The sequence below is a fragment of the Thermobia domestica genome, chromosome 10 (genome assembly GCF_964235325.1).
Source record: "Thermobia domestica chromosome 10, izTheDome1.hap1.1, whole genome shotgun sequence".
In the NCBI taxonomy this organism is placed as follows: Eukaryota; Metazoa; Arthropoda; class Insecta; order Zygentoma; family Lepismatidae; genus Thermobia; species Thermobia domestica.
The window spans coordinates 235,019,811-235,036,845 of record NC_137463.1 but is presented as its reverse complement, the minus strand read 5'-3'; the positions used below and the strand labels follow the sequence as shown (position 1 = coordinate 235,036,845).

General features: G+C 33.0%; 1 protein-coding gene across 1 annotated transcript in view; it reads right to left on the bottom strand.

Moving 5' to 3' along the window:
- The window catches only part of LOC145663103 (uncharacterized), a 306,502-nt gene extending 290,838 nt beyond the window's left edge, over positions 1 to 15,664 (bottom strand). The window contains exon 1 of the mRNA XM_081729377.1: positions 15,242 to 15,664. The gene's annotated coding sequence lies outside the window, so the exon portion shown is untranslated. The remainder of the gene's footprint in view (positions 1 to 15,241) is intronic.
- Between the last annotated feature and the right edge of the window lie 1,371 nt (positions 15,665 to 17,035).

Below are 17,035 nucleotides of genomic sequence, written 5' to 3'. Positions count from 1 at the left end.
AGAATGTTACTCTTTGTAGGATAAATTGAGTTTAGAGTTCGAGCTGCGGGCTCGGTTGTTTATTTTTGAAAGGTTAAGGTGCTGGTTTGCTAGTTACGGGTGACTATACTAGAGAATGAATTGAATAAAATTAGGAAGTTTAAGAGATGGTATTGAAACGTGGAAAAGTACTACCTGTGGTGTTTTAAATTTAAAATTTTGCCGTGTGTACAAAAATGTTAATTTGAGAGAAATACGTTCATCAGCATAAGAAACTAGGAAGTTTTTACAGTTTGTTACAATTTGTTGTATACACAGTTTTATGTGACACGGAAGTCATAAGATGGAGACAAACAATATAATTTATATCTATAGACATAATGCTATTTTTTTCGGCTTGTCTGGTCAACTTGTATTTTTATATTTTAAGTGCACCCTCTATTTTTCCAAAATATTTTTTTATTATTTATTAATTTATTTGCAGAATTATAATTATTGGAAATTTTATTTCTATACTTTCAATGTAGCATAGGTTGCATAAAGTTTTCAATGAATCTAAAGCAACAAGTTCATGAAAAAAATGCTCCAGTAATTGCAGTATTTTTTTTTAAATGTTAGAATAATAGTTCTCTCAAGCAATTAGCAATTAAATGTAAACAAATTGAAGGAGTTTTCATTAAACTGAAGAAAACTATAAATATCTATGACATTAGTTCTCAACCAGTGTGTTACGACACATTAAGTAGCGCGCAGTTGCATAGGGTGTGTCGCGAGAATTTATAAGTTCTAAAAATTAATTAGTTTAATAGTTTAGTTAAACATTTAATAGTTTATTTAACATTAATTTTGAGACATGCAGTAGCAGTCAACGCCGCCAGCGGCAGCAGCAATACTCAGTACTAAATAGAGTCGTGTATATGAAAACTACAGTACTATAATTTATATTATTATTAATTAAAGAAAACTGGTGTTTCGTGATGTTGTGGATGTGCAGTAATTGTGTTATCAATTAAAACAAAAGTTGAGAACTCCTGGTCTATAGTAATGACACTCACGATGAATGCAGGGAATTTCCAGACGACACTACCAGTTCTCCAAACTTCCTTTTTAAGCAGACAAAGCCAACGGTACATATTTCGATGCTTTGACACTTAGTCCTTATGATTACACATCCTTTACGTAGCTTTAGTCTGTGATTACACCATCCAAATTCGTTTGTGTAGTCGCTAATACGTACAATAATTTGTACATTGTGTTTATATTTTCACCTCAACTTAACACAATTGTTCAATTTCGTTATAGGACTGCGGAACACATACTTAAAACACTGTTCGAGTCAAACAAGCAGAAAATTCTATTCATAAATCAGTAATTATATTTGCATTGAATGTACATTAGAATGATGGATTGTGAGAATGTGGTCATTTTGTTATATGAATACTTGATCTGAATAGGCCAAGAGACAATTTTTCATCTGTATTTACTTATGTATTCTACTCAGAAATATTAACAAATGAAAGAAAAAGTGCTTTATCTAACAGTCGGTCTTTCTCAATTAACTTTATGGTAATTAGACGTACAGAATTAGGGCTGACCAGTGTCAAATATCAGAATATGAATAGGAAGGCATGGTATTTCTTTGAAATGAGTTCCGCCACACGCATGTTTACAAGCTCTACATCATATATGTCTTCTTTATATAACATGAGCTAATATTAACAAACATCGCTTAAAATAAATGGTCCATGTATAGAAAAACAATGAAATATTTGAACAAAAACTTAACGTTTGTATATGTTGGTGGTCGTTATGTGTGACCAAAAACTGGACACAGTTACTGGACTAGACTACATATGGTAACCTGTATAAAGAAAGAATATGCTGATACAGTTGAAATATTACTTCCAATATTTCAGCTTGGTATCCATATACAGGGTGGACCATTTATCTTGATACGCTGTTGTAAATTTTAAACTAATAAATATAAGACAGTGAAATTTGATATAATGCAAATGTCGACAAGTGGACGTTGTTTGACCTACTCTGCAATATCACCTGATTAACAGTGTTGCCATTCCAACATAAAATCAACAGCACTACATTAGTTTATTATATATTTCATATATGTGTGTGAAACGAAAACTTAAAATTCCACATCTATCATGTAGTGTTGCAAACTAAGGACGCTACAGTATTACAAAGTCGAAAATCAGCCAAAATTAGACGGTTCTACAACGTCTGTAATAACGTAAGTGACACAGACGAAGTAACGAATATCCAAAATACTTTAGTGTCGAATACTATGACATATTTCAAACAAATAGAAAGAGAATTAAGAGGAATTGGAAATTTGACTTTTTTCAAAGAACTTTATTTTCAGAAAATGTTCAGATAAGTACCATATCATTGATGTAGATGGTTTTCAATAGACATAGTGATCATGACGCCGATTACAGCAATTTCATATCTCAAACTATTCCGGAGATATGAAAAAAATACTAAATTTGATATATTGCTTAAAATGGCGTATTTCTGGTTAATTTTTAAAACATTTTTTTAAAAATTTACTTTGCTTATATAAAATTACACCAACACTTTCCGATAGAAGTAATTATAACAACTTCTCGGAGTTATATAATTTTAAGCAATGTTGCAAACTTTATCAATGTTTACCATATCTCCAGATTAGTTTGAGATATCAAGTTGCTGTAAACGGCATTATCATCTTTGTACCTATTGAAAACCATCTACATGATTCGATTACCTTCCCTTCTTCACATGCTTCCGATATCAGTATGTCGTAGTGACTTTTCCAGTGGAATGTTTGAAATGCCATAACTTCTAAATCATTTAACAGAACTTACTTGGATTATTATTTTTTTTATTTTAAGGAGAATTCTCAAATACATTTCTGTCTATAGGATCTGACGGCGATTTAAACCCGTGTCACTGAGGGGTTAAAGATAATTAAAAATTAGAACAATATTTAAAAATTCTGAAACATAAGTACCAAACTATATTAATTCTTAAAGCAGAAGATAAGCACATATGTTGTCCTTATGTCTGATGAATGAGAAAGCTTGAAAAAATTTAGTGGGGATGTGCCAAGAATTTGGGAGACGGTCTTCCTTGAAATCTTATAATTATCTATCTCTAAACCTGTTATATATTTTATTTATTTGTTTAATAGAACTGAAGGTACAGTCTGATAGCTTAATTACGCTGAAATCTTTATCACTTTCAACAAAATCAACAGCAGTGGGAAAGAAAGTGAAAGAAAATCAACCAGGAATTATATTTAAGTGTACTGTCCCAGCATTCACCTGGTGGAACTGAGACAACTCTGAAAAGCCTCAGTTAGAATAACTAGGCTCCGAATTCCAATTCTCAACCTCTTGGCCACGAAGCAAGAACGCCAACCATTAGCCTGAGTTCGTCCGGAATTTGCGAAAACAATAAATATTCCAGTATTGAGAAAGCAACTCCATTATGCAAATACATAAACTATAACATTCCATAATTCGACACGAAACTCTTGTTTATTTATATACTTCGGTTGTGACTACGTGTTTGACAAGTCCAACGCCCATTTACGTATGAATTTAATATCTGTGGCTATTACTGCCCTTAAACCATGTTATTGCGTGACATTTTGCCACTGAATTACGATGTTGTTTATGATGTAGAGCTTTGGAAATACTTTATTTTTACATTTTTTTGTTATTGTTGAACTTAGATTGCATTACCTGGGATAAAATGAAATGAAAACAATTTTATGAAATCTATGTATATTGTTCTATATATTTTTAAAAGCATTACTCTATGATATAACATGAGAAGTTTTTCTGACATCTCTTTTGCAATATGAACTTTTTTTTAATTCTTTAGAAACAGAACAAATTTAGTAATTTCCTTGTGATAGAATGGTTAGCTTTATATCATTTGATGTCAGAGATATGGGTTCAATTCCTAATTGTGGCATATGTAGTTTGGATTCCATGTAAAACTATAGACCCAAATTTTAAGTATCCTCAGAGCTGAAGCACAACGTTACACATTTAATAAACCAACAGAGAAATAAAAAAAAGTAATATAATACATATGTGTGTGTTAATAGAATCCGTGACTTACAGAACGGTTATCAGCTGAGGGATACTGTCAGTTGTAGAAACGTATTAGAACATTCAGTGTCAATACTGATCTTCATAGAGCAAAAACGATAATAGATTAGCGAGAAATAGTTTCTTTTGAATTTACTGAAGGAAGAATAGATTCAATCTTTTATTATTATTATTATTATTATTATTATTATTATTATTATTATTATTATTATTATTATTATTATTTAAACCGGAAACTAGAAATTTATCGTTTCCGCTTTTAATTCATGAGCTCATTGGTTCAAAGGAATTGTTATAATTGGATACCCTACCCCATTCAAGATTAGTCCGTTTTTATTTAGTTTTCCTAAAAAAATAAACTTTTTTTAATCTTGAGATATTTGTTTCTTTTCACCGGGATACGACACTTTTCTTGTATTGTAATAAGAAAAGATAAAAACAAGAAACCGTTAGTTCGTCACTTAAACAGAAAATTTGACAGAGGTACAAAATTGCGAAGTGAAAGGAGAAAAACAAAAACTTCGTCTTTATTTTTTTAAAAAACAGCTGTCTTTTTGGAGCCCTTACATCCCCAGTTTTCTTCTTCTTCAGTCAACATCTTTTAGGTAGTTCTTAAGTAATAAAAAAACATTTGATAAGTTGAGAAAAGTGTTTTATATATGTAGAGTATTGTAACCTAAGAAAAATCATAAAATTAAGGGAAAATCAAAATCGCGAAAGGCAAAAAAAGATAGATAAAACCTGGAAATAAAGTCAAAATCAGGATTAAGTTTATTAAGTCTAAGAGGGCCTTTATGCAGGTAGTCGAGGTGTTACTAGCAAATACCAAACACAAACTCATCTGTAAGACTTAGACATTATCTCTACTGTGGGGAGTTCAAGATAGCCATCAAAGATGTAAAATCGTTAACAATGTTGGAACTTAAAAAAAAAAAAAAAGTTTAATTGATAACTTTTCTATGTTGAGTGTTTTTTCCTGCTTTTTTATTTAACGGAATACGTCATTGGCTTTCTTTGATGTTTCCCAACAGAAGCATCTTGATTGGAGTTGAAATCAGTAGAAAGTAAAGGGATTAAATCATTTCGAGATTTAGAAAAAGATTTAAAGTAACCTATCTATATATTAAAATGCTAGAAAAGTTTATGTTTGTGATCAATCATTTCGAGAGTAAGTTCTCGGGGACCATAGGCTCTAGAAATATGCCGCTTTCAATTATCAATTGCAAATTTTGTGCAGATTGTTGAGTTCTAAATTAATATTTGAAAAACATGACCATTATTTCTTTATTACATTTTTTTAAGGTATTGAAATTTTAGAAGTATAGCTCATATCCTACAAGTTATACATTCCAATACCACATAATTGTATATGGGGCAGTATATCTCTCAGGCATTTGTCTCGGCCAAATGATAATGAAGGATAACCATTTCTCGAGTCTAAGATGGATCTTTATTGTTCGGAGTTTTTTTTGCCCAATTAACACCATATATCACTGACTTTATAATTAGTTGTGTGTATAATGTATTTGCTTATTATATACTGCATGCAAGAAGAAACACTGATCATACATGAATTAGAAACTTCAACCGGAAGTAGGCTGAAATCCTGCAAACGGTGCGAGATATTGAAAAAAAATCGAAAAAACTCCCAGTTATCGTACCTCTTGCCGACTTTTATCAAGGTGTCTTTCACTTATGTTTGTAAAGGCACATGTACAGAAGTGAGGAATAAGGATATTTATGCTCATATGTGAATGATGTGCTGTGTAGAGAGCGCAGGTTCAGCTACTTGTTAAAAAAAAAAAAGAAACTTAAAATAAAAACCATGGTTTTCATTAAACATGACGTTCATTTCGTTTCAAATGAAAACACTTTTATTGGTTGAGTTGAAATCGGTCCTGGGTTTGATAGTAAAATTCCCATCCTCTAACTTAAATTCTACTTCATTATTAGGGTTTAGCGAAAAAAAAAATATCACGCTTCACGCAGCAGAGGTAAGCATTCTACCACTGAGCCATCGAGGCCTCTTAGTAATTTTGTAAGTTCTAGAACGTTATGAGGACGTAATTTAATATTCTTTGCTTTTAAGTATGCTTAATAATTGTGAGGAGAAATTGCAAATCTACAGACGATATTCAATACCTGCGAGATCTTTGCTTTTAGCCATGAGGAGTTATTTTTTTTTTTCTTTGAAATCAACTCGAATTTTAATAGTTTGATTTTTACTGATTTCCTCGCTTTCTTAAAATACCCATTACCCTTTAACATATTGACATTTTATCAGTGTCTTTTATATTTAATAATCACACTTAATTTAATTAATAATAGATTTAGATATAAATTAATTTGGAAGAAAGAATAGACTTTTAACTAGAGTTGAAGGGAAATCAATCAAATATCTTTATTGAAATTTTATTCTACATAATCCATTTCAAAGGAAACTAAATAATAATAATAATAATAATAATAATAATAATAATAATAATAATAATAATAATAATAATAATAATAATAATAATAATAATAATAATAATAATTCCTCATAGATTTCAATGGTCTGAATGAAGGAAACATAGTGTTCGTTCTCGACACACTTAAGGATTTCTCTCCTGGCTAAGCGGTTAGCGTATATGTCTTTGGCGTGTTGGACCTGGGTTCGGATCCAGGTGGAAGCTCATGTTATTTGAATCCTACGTTGAGCTGTAGGTCCATGTCTCATATAGCCACGCTGCTGAAACGGACACTAAACTAAACTAAAATCAAATAAAATAAAAATCAACATTGCTACATACTTTTGACAAACAGATATAATCATGCTAATTTAACAGAAACATACAGTAACATTCAATTTCTTCTTCCTAGTAGTAGATGCACAATCGTAGTGGCACAATAAATAGACTACGGTATAGAAATAGAAATAACATAATGGAATATAAACAAAATTGAGCATATTTGTTTTGGATTATGTTACAAGAATTTTCTGAAATCACTTTTACACTAAAAGTGTACTTAACACTTGTAGTTATGATATTGTTCCTTATTTCTGTTATACTAGAGAAGAAATATCTCCTCCAGTTCCCTTCCAGGCGGCAATGTAGCAGTTAATGTTAAATGCTACATCGATATAAAACCCCAATTCAGTTGTCTATATTGTTTTTATTTATTAATTGTAGAAAAGAGACTACAGATGCACAAATACCTACGTCTTATTAATATTGAATTCTAATTACAAATAATACTTCTTTCTCTTGCGGATTCTAGTTACTAAAACACACCGAAAAAAATATTTTTACTGCATATTCTATAATGCGAATTGGTCCTACAAGAAAACAAATAAAGAAAAACGAGGTTCTGTCTTAAAATTAATTTTAAATAAAAACAATAACATACTAACAAAATACACTAACATTTAGTTTGTAACCAAGTTCTGTCCTCTGTAATTATTTTTACGGCTAAAACAATGGAATGTGTTTAGTGTTGCCAGATATTGTGTCGTGCAATGTTTTTCTTTTCTTTTTCTTTCTTTTTCTTTCTTTTTCTTTTTTCTTTTTTTTTCTTTTTTTTTTGTAAATAACAAAAGCTTACAATTACAATTTGTTTAAAGATGTATACGGAGACATACCAAATTTTATTTTAATTACCTTGGCCAGTGTTTAATGTTGTGTTAGTAGTTCCAATACCTAATAAATCTCGTATGTGTTCCTTACAATTTGCAAGTTTGATTTATGTACAAATTGTATGTTTTTAATGCTATGCTTTAGATCCCTGGCGGCGGTAAGTTAGGTGTTTTTTTTTTTTTAACATTACTATACGGAACTTCTAGGTGAGTTTTATATTATTAAAAATTCCATGCATTCCAATACGAACTTAAAGTAACATTAGTTACAAAACAAACAAACAATCAAATGTAATTCCAGTGACGTTCAATAGGTTTCCAAATAAAGTCCCCTCCCCCCCCAAAAAAAACTTTTATTGCTTTTAGTAGCAAAGGCCTCGTGAAGGAAATTAAGCACAAGGTCAGTAGAACAGATGAACCTTGCCACTTCCAAGTGATTGTCCGCCATATTTGAATAGTAAATTATTAAGAAAGCTCGGGAACCATGAATGCGCTTTAAAAGCTTCTGCTTCCTGTATTCTTTTAAGGTCATCCAATAAACTACGTCATTGGAAACCATATTATTTATTATATGTATGTAATCTTAACAACGAATATTTCTATTACTCTGTTTTAATTACAGATATGCAACATGAATTTAAGTGGCTAATATTATAATCTGTCAGCAACCAGATCTCATTTGTAAATTTCCTTGCATTTTACGCAACATTATAATTTGTTTTTTTGTTGCTTGATCATACGGCGGTATGTATAAGAGGAAGGAAAATGTAGCAGAGGAGAACAAGAAGGTAAATTCCAAAACAAATTACTTTTGCGCCTAATTCCTTAAGTTCTTTTAATATATCTTCTGATTACTATTAAAAAGCCATTACGAAAAAAAAAACATGGTTAAATTAAACAAAACTATACCAATCAATAGTTTGATCAAAATAGTGCAGGCCAGGACCAGGACCAGCACAGTTTGTTCAATTTTCTTTGTTTGGTTTATGTAAAGGAAATTCTTTGTTTTGTGTTCACGAAGACAAGGAACACGCACGCTACAAGAAGATCGAATACAATTGGGTATAAATCAAATATGGTGTTCAATCAAACACATTCTTAGGAGCTGATGCTAGACAGTTTCCATTTGAAATTATGTATATTCAAGGAACTTAAAAAGTTCGTTACTGAATTCTCTATATCTGTGTGTGTGTGTGGGGGGGGCTCTCCGTCTGTCTGTTATTTGCATTTTTTTTTTTTTTTTTTTCAATTTTGAGTCCTCCATTCGACAGAGCATCAAAAGCTATCTGAGAAAGTGATGAAAAACTTTCGCTTCACTCTTACCGTTCCCGAGATATTGGCCAAAAAGTGGCCGATTTTCGGAGATTTAAGGAGCCATATTTCGGAAGCCGTAAGTTATAGAAAATATGATACTGGTGTTGATGTATACGTAAGGGAATGGTAAATATTTTTTGGTACTAAATACTAACCAGTGGCCACTGTCCAACCGGCCACTGGTTTGGCCAGTGGCCACCAGTTAATATCGATATCAAAATGTTTACCATCCTCCTAGGTATTGATTAACACCAATATCATCTCTCTATGATTTACCGTTCCCGAGGTATTGACCAAACAATAGTTCCGATTTCGGGAGATTTAAGGAGCCATATCTTGGGAACCATAAGTCATAGAGAGATCATATTGGTGTTGATCAATAGCTAGGAGGATCACAAACATTTTGGTACCAATACTAACCGGTTGGCCACTGGCCAACTAGCCACCATTTCCCAAATATTGGCCAAAAAGTTCGAATTTCGGGAGATTTAAGGATCCATATCTCGGGAACCGTAAGACATAGAGAGATGATATTTTGCGAATTTCTGCGAGAAACAGAAGCAGATACCGATAGAAAGATTTACTTTTACATGTAGAAACAATCACAGTTACCCTTCCCGCTCCATTCTGTTTAAATTCGTTCTGGTAATGCTCTTGGGGCATTTTCTGCTAATTTTATTCTTCGAATACGAGAATATAACTTTCTCTCTTCGTAACTTCTGTAGTAACTTTTGTTGAGAGAGCAAATTAGCAAAAATAACACGTTTATTGATTTTGGCCATGATTTCATCTCGAAGGACGTAGTTGAATGGTGAAATGGTGAACTATTGATACAGAATATACAGTACGAAGTTTTCTGTTTTATGCCTTTAAGTAATACCGTGGTAAGTCGGCGGGTGCATAGATCTTATATCATAAAGGATCAACCCTCACAGTATAAGCCGTCCCCCACCACACTATCTCGCTTACAAGCGAGCTAGATTATAGGATCACGGCACACTGATACATGGCGTATCCATATAAACTATTAGAGTTTACCAATTGTTTGGTCATTTTTACAAAATCCTTGACAAAATAGAGAACTTATGTTCATTCAACAAATTTTACAGAGGAATTGAACGATTAATCTATTTAAATATAAAATTAAAAGTTTTTGGATAGAAACAAAACAAGTTACAATGGTACAGCAATGCATGGAAGTATAACCTCATGATAAATTTTTGAGCAGATTCGTTACATGATAAACGTTTTATCTCTATTTGAATTTGGTCCTGGAAAGATTGAATATAGCTTAACTGAGGCAGACTTTGAAAGAAAACGTTTTATTATTTTTCAAAGAAAAATCTCATAGTTCTATTGTACCGATAGACTAAAAAGAACAGACACAGAGAAGAGGTGTTCCTGCAATTAGTCTAAAAGTCGTTTAACACTTTAGCTCCTAGGCCTATATAGCTATGTGTTTCAGATTTCTGTCAAATTTAGTGCATTTTTACAAGATCTATATCGTGTAGTAAAAAAAAAAAGGATTCGTAGACATACGAACTAGATGGTAAATGCATCTTTAAACATGCTATTTTGAGTTAAATACGATATTTAATGATATTATTCGGTGAAATTGCTGCAATATTGCTTCAAACAAATACTCTTTTACTTACTGCTTTCTTCTTTTCTTTTTCTTTTTTTTTTTTACAACAGGAACAGAATGTAGAAAAATTAAATCTTTGAACTGAAATCGTTAAGTTTGACGTCCCATGGTTAGCGGAAACGGAGATGATGAGGAATGAAGGTAATAGTGGAATGAAGAAAGTGGAAGGAAATTGAGGAACTTCAAGAAAACCCACGCATATGGTGTTTGTGCACCACAAAATTCACATAGCGCGAGCTGGGATCGAACCAAGGACCCCATGCACCAGAGGTGAACGTTCTATCACTGAGCGGCCAGAATGTGGAAAAGGTACAAAACTTGTTTGTTATTGTTATTATTGAGGTGACATTGCTACAGTATTCGCTACATGTTCTTCATTTCCTTATATTCTTTTGTTATCATTGAGGTGACACTGCTACAATATTCGCTACATATTCTTCATTTCCTTATATTCTTTCATGTGTTGTTACAGTAAACAAGAATTTTAGGAATGATTAAAAAATGGATCAAAAGATTGCGATCTTGACAAATAATTAGTTTTAGGATCAGGGGTCACAAAGTTTTTGAACGGCCCCTAAATCGAGTTTTCGTATTTTCTACGAAATAAGCACATCATACTGAGTTAAGTAATAATTTGGGATTGGCTACACTACATGTACTTCTCCAGATATAAGGCCTATAGAAGAAAATTTTTGATTGAAATATATTGGAACTTTTGATCCCAAAATGCCTTAGCACAAAACATTCAACTGCGTTCGTCAGCGAAATACGGCAAACCAACAAAACAGACAACAACTTTCAACATACAAAAATCTTTGTAATTTCATCACTAAATATCAAGTAAATAATGTTTGCTTTTAGATGAGATCCCGAGTAAATTTTCCACAAACAGAGAACTGACCACCCACTCGCCGAAGTCGTCTGAGAGACTCATACGTAATTCCCGAGCTAAACTCGGGCTTCGTCAGCTTGCATTAAAAAGACACCACGAGTCCTGTTGAGGTTTAGAACCGAAAATATTAAAAATAGTTAAAATTTCAGGTAGACTCTCAGATTTTTAGTCATATGTATTCGTTGTAAGCTTATATGCCAAAGAAGGACTCGATACAAATGTTAACATGCATTTTGACATTTTAAAAGCGTGTGTCAAAACGGATCAAACGTTGTGAATCAAATCATAATTTACAATCATTATCTTTAATTTTTATCAATGTGGAAATGAGCAGTACACTCATCTTGAACTGCTAATTCGAATAAGTTGCATCATATGATGGATTTTGACATAAACAGTCATTGTAAGGGTACGTTTTCTCTCAAACTTCTGTTTCTTCTCGATTGTAAAGCATTACCTAATTGTACAACGTTTTAAAGTTTCGGGCTTCTGACAAATTTAAATCCTACTCAGGTATGTATGCTTAGAAAGAGTCCAAATATCAGTATACTAAAATGTGTAGGCGAATAAGTATCGTTCTGATTCCATATAAATAGAAATCTCATGGTTTGAAACTTAACCAGGTCTTTTATTTTAGGGGGCAGAGTGACTCAGCGGTAGGGGGCTTGCCTCTGGCGCGTGGGGTCTCTGATTTGATCCCCGGCCAAGTAAGTTTGTAGTGCACAATATCGTGGCCGTGGGTTTTCTCAGGGTGCTCACATTTTCTCTCACGTTGTCATTCCACCGTTCCGTTCCATCATTATTCACTTGCTTTATACATTGTCCCCCTTAGCCTAACAGCTATAATAGTGGTAACTTAAACCGAAAGATTTCATTTTAACTCGGTGTTTGCAAGCTCATCTTTCCGGTGTCCAATAGGCGATGGCAGGCTGGGATTATGCCTTAAAATATACAGGCCTAGCTCGGCTTTCCAAAAATTGCATATCTGTTTCCCTTTCATTGGTCTTGATTAATACTTCTTGTCTAAAATATTATTGCAGCTTTATCATAAACTCTTAATAAGTGAAACAAATTTTCCATCAATAGATTACATATGAACACTATGATTCATAGAAACACCATTCTGCTATGGTTATACCACTGTACAAAGCCAGAGTGTTATGACGTTCTGAAATTTCTCTTTTTACTTTGGAAAGCTTTGAATAAAATGACGAATTACGTAACTTTGATTTATCCACCCATCACTAAAAGATTTATACTGTTGTGAAGCTGAAATGAAATTGAACTGAACAAGGGTACGATATTTATAATTTTTCTTTAAATCTTAAAAATGTTTATTTCGATTTATTTTCATTTCAAGCAAAAAGTTTTCAAATACAGGGGGAGAACAATCAATTTTCCCAAAACAAGTAATAACAGAAAAGAAAATCAACGAGTGTTTTTTAAAAACTAGAACTGGCACTATTGCTGAGAGTGGTAATCATGTTTTCATAGTGTTTTTAAAGCGTTGTTTACTGAGTGAAGTTTGCCTAGTAGCACAGGTGTTGAGCTGAATCGCAAATTAACAAAGGAATAACGTGTTTTCGTGCTGAAAGCTTGTAAGAAACAGAAATGCACTGACAACAGACTTCAGCAGAAGATTTCCAGGTCTGGAACCAACACCATATCGAAATAACCACGAAGGGTACGAAAGGAAGGAAACACTGCACTTACGTGTATCTTGCCCGAAGAAGTTTACCAGAAGGAGCGCACATGATCTGGGAATGATTCATATCTCTTTAAGAGACATGTCAAAGAATTTAGAGACGAAATCTTACCGGCAAAATCTTCTATATAAATGTGATTTTGACTTATGTGTAGAGTTCTGTAAGTGATTTCCTATTGAGAACAAAGCTTACAGAGACTTCTGGAAACGAATTTGTGGACAGACGAAGCCTCATTCAAGTTAAATAGCCACGTAACATACACAATTATGCTTATTGGAGTGTTACCAATCCACAAGAAATTGTGACAGAAAAGTTAACGTCCTTAGTGTCGCTGTTTGGGGTGATGTTTGAAGTGATGGTATCATAGGACAATTCTTGTTTGAAAGAATTGTTACCAGGACACACACCTTCAGCTGTTGCAGGAAGTTGTCATTCCAGAACTTGAAAATAATGCTCTTTACGAAAACATGCTGTTTACGTAGCAACACGATGGAACACCGCCTCACTTTTATGTTGTTATGAAGGATTTCTTGGATAATCAACATTTCGATGAATGAATTGGTCGTCGTGGTACGACAGATTGGCCACCACGTTCATGTGACGTCACACCATGCGACTTCTCCATGTAGAGTATTGTTAAAGACGACGTGTTTTCCGGGAAACTGTAGGGTTTGAATTACTTGAAACAGCTAATCGAAGAATCATTCGAGAGATTGGATGCCAATCCTTGGTTGTGTCCTGATATTTGCAAATCAGTGCTGAAGACATGTACTGTGCATTGAACATGATGTGAGATAGTTTGAACAGTATTTGTGAGTATAATAAAGACTGTTAAGTCACTTAGCTTCTTTTATTTCATTTCTTCACATATTGGGGAAAGCAATTTTATGCACAACCTGTATGTATTGTCAGTGATGTAGGAGATCCTAAAACGAAGTAGATGATCAATCTTTTTTTAAAATACGATTTTATGTTCTGATACTTTCTTGGTGCATCGAAAAGGAACAAAATAAAACCTCGTTCACATATAAAGACAGTCTTCTAGTTAAGATACAAAATATGGAAGAAAAGCAGAAGCTTCTGGGATCTAACACACGCGTTTCTCAATCCAAAAATACTGGTCTACAAATAAAATAATATAAAAGCTTTAGTTTAACGTTTCAAGGTTATGCTCTGTAAATTAAATACCGGTCTACAAATAAAATGATATAAAAGCTTTAGTTTAACGTTTCAAGGTTATACTATGTAAATTAAATATCGGTCTACAAATAAAATGATATAAAAGCTTTAGTTTAACGTTTCAAGGTTATACTATGTAAATTAAATACCGGTCTACAAATAAAATGATATAAAAGCTTTAGTTTAACGTTTCAAGGTTATACTATGTAAATTAAATATCGGTCTACAAATAAAATGATATAAAAGCTTTAGTTTAACTTATCAAGGTTATGCTCTGTAAATTACAGTGGGTCATAAATGCAAGTAAGTTGATGGAACAGCTGTTAAATGAACTGAATGGAAAAAAAGTGCGAAAACTCAGATAAAATATATCAATACAATATTGTCCATCACAAACATTACGCAGCCTTGCGTCCAGCGATGGACATTTCGCACCAGCTGTGAAACTCTAGATTTAAATGTCGAAACAAATTACGAATATCATTATAAACATTCTCCAAAGTAATTTAATTGCTTGTCCGATATCTTTCCCATTTTCTATTTTCACGTATTCGGTCTTCAGCAGTATTTTGTCAGTCTCTGTAACTTCGTTGTTATGAACTCTAATCTAGTGGAGATTAGAATCCCATTTGGAATCAAACCGGCGAGCGCGTGAACCAAAATCAATCGATCTAAACTATCACTTCCCCACTCGTGTACAATAAATCATTTTAATACACAGAAGAGCATTAATCACAATCAATCAAATAAAGTAAATGTAATACATTGCAATAAATTTAGTGATCTTACCTTCTACTGCCTGTTCTGAAGTTGGAAATTGGCGCGTACATTTTCGCTTTACGGGTGTTTCTAAACCTGAGTCTGGTTAAGTATGATAAATACAGCATTTCAGAGCCACACAACTAAGAAATCAGTTTATTAAGACACGCTTTAAATTCATTCTATTTATGTCATAGTCTTCTGTACACACGCTCTTCACTTGGATGCTCATTTGAATCTCGAGACAGTAGATGAATGGATTTAAAACAGAGAACGCGCGTTGCCTCCCACACGACAATAACTCTGTGATGATGAGCTGGAAACCGGAATAAAGAGGATTCGCCCGGCCAAAGCTGTTACGAGGAGAAGGAAGGAAATCACCAGCAACTGGGCTCTCAGCAACGATAATGCAATTAGATGTATTATAAGCACCTCGCGCAGCCGGTTCTCTGCTCTTCTTCTTCTTGTTCTTGTGTATATAGCATGCATGCATGTCTGGGCGTGAAGAAACTCACACCTCATCCCATAGTCATTTTCCTACCACATTCAACTCTATACCTTTCTTCATGAATTTTTAGCTTTTTTTTTTTTTTTTCACCTGTGGGCTTGTCAAACAGCAATCGAAACTGGCACACGTTTTATTTTGACGTGAAACGGCAGCTAAATCATTTATGATGGATCATTTGCGGTATCGTAAACTTTTCCTTAGTTATCTATTGAACATTTATGCTTTTTATTTATTTCGATACTATTCTCGTGTATATGCTAAACATACTGAATGCATTCAAGTGAAACTTTAGGATTTGTTACATATCATCTCTATAAAAGAAATCATCCTTTTTAGAAAACGAATTGAGAGGCTCGGGGAAAGAAAATGGCAACCGCCATTTTCTAACTTTCGAGTAAAGTGGAAAAGAAAATTCATCATTTCCAAGCAAGGCAATGCAAAGACACATACTAAATAAGTTTTCCCTGCCGTGTGCAGGTACAATTCCAAACTTAAACTACCTACATACTATCCTATGGTAGGATTTCAACCCATTCTACCTAATAAGTCAATTTCACAGGAAGTGGCGTTTACCATCGTTTTCTCTCGAGCCAATCAATTTTGGCTAAAAACAAGGAAGTTGTCCGTATAATAATAATAATAATAATAATAATAATAATAATAATAATAATAATAATAATAATAATAATAATAATTATTATTATTATTATTATTATTATTATTATTATTATTATTATTATTATTATTATTATTATTATTATTATTATTTAAAAAAGGAAATGAGATGAAACATTGAAATTGATTTTTTTTTAGCAGAAATGCCCGTTTTACGCACAGGAAGAGTAACGTTTATATTAAATTGCATAAACATTACGATTGCCCCTATCGATTCTTCGCATTGGCCTCGATCGATTCTTAGTATCACCCCTATCGATTCTTGGCATTATCCCTATCGATTCTCGGCATTGTAATTGCTCTTTTCAGAAGACCAAAGCCACAGAAATCCATAGGGTTGGTACCTGGTGACTCACTGGTGTGTCCTCAAATGCAATACCCTTGATGCGTTAGTTGTCTTAATTCGTTGCAGAAACCTGCGCGTAGAATGAGAGGCCGCGTCTTGATGCATACTTGATTTATGGGATTTCTATACAAACAATGTAACTCTTCTGTATAAATAGGTGTCAGTATGTGTTGCTGGTAGTATGCAGAGTTGATTTTGCAATTTTTACTCACTGGCACATAGTGAATCTTCCATTATAGCAGCAGCTCGCGACAGTCATTAATCTTTTGTAAAAGTTGCTGCAGCATTATTATGA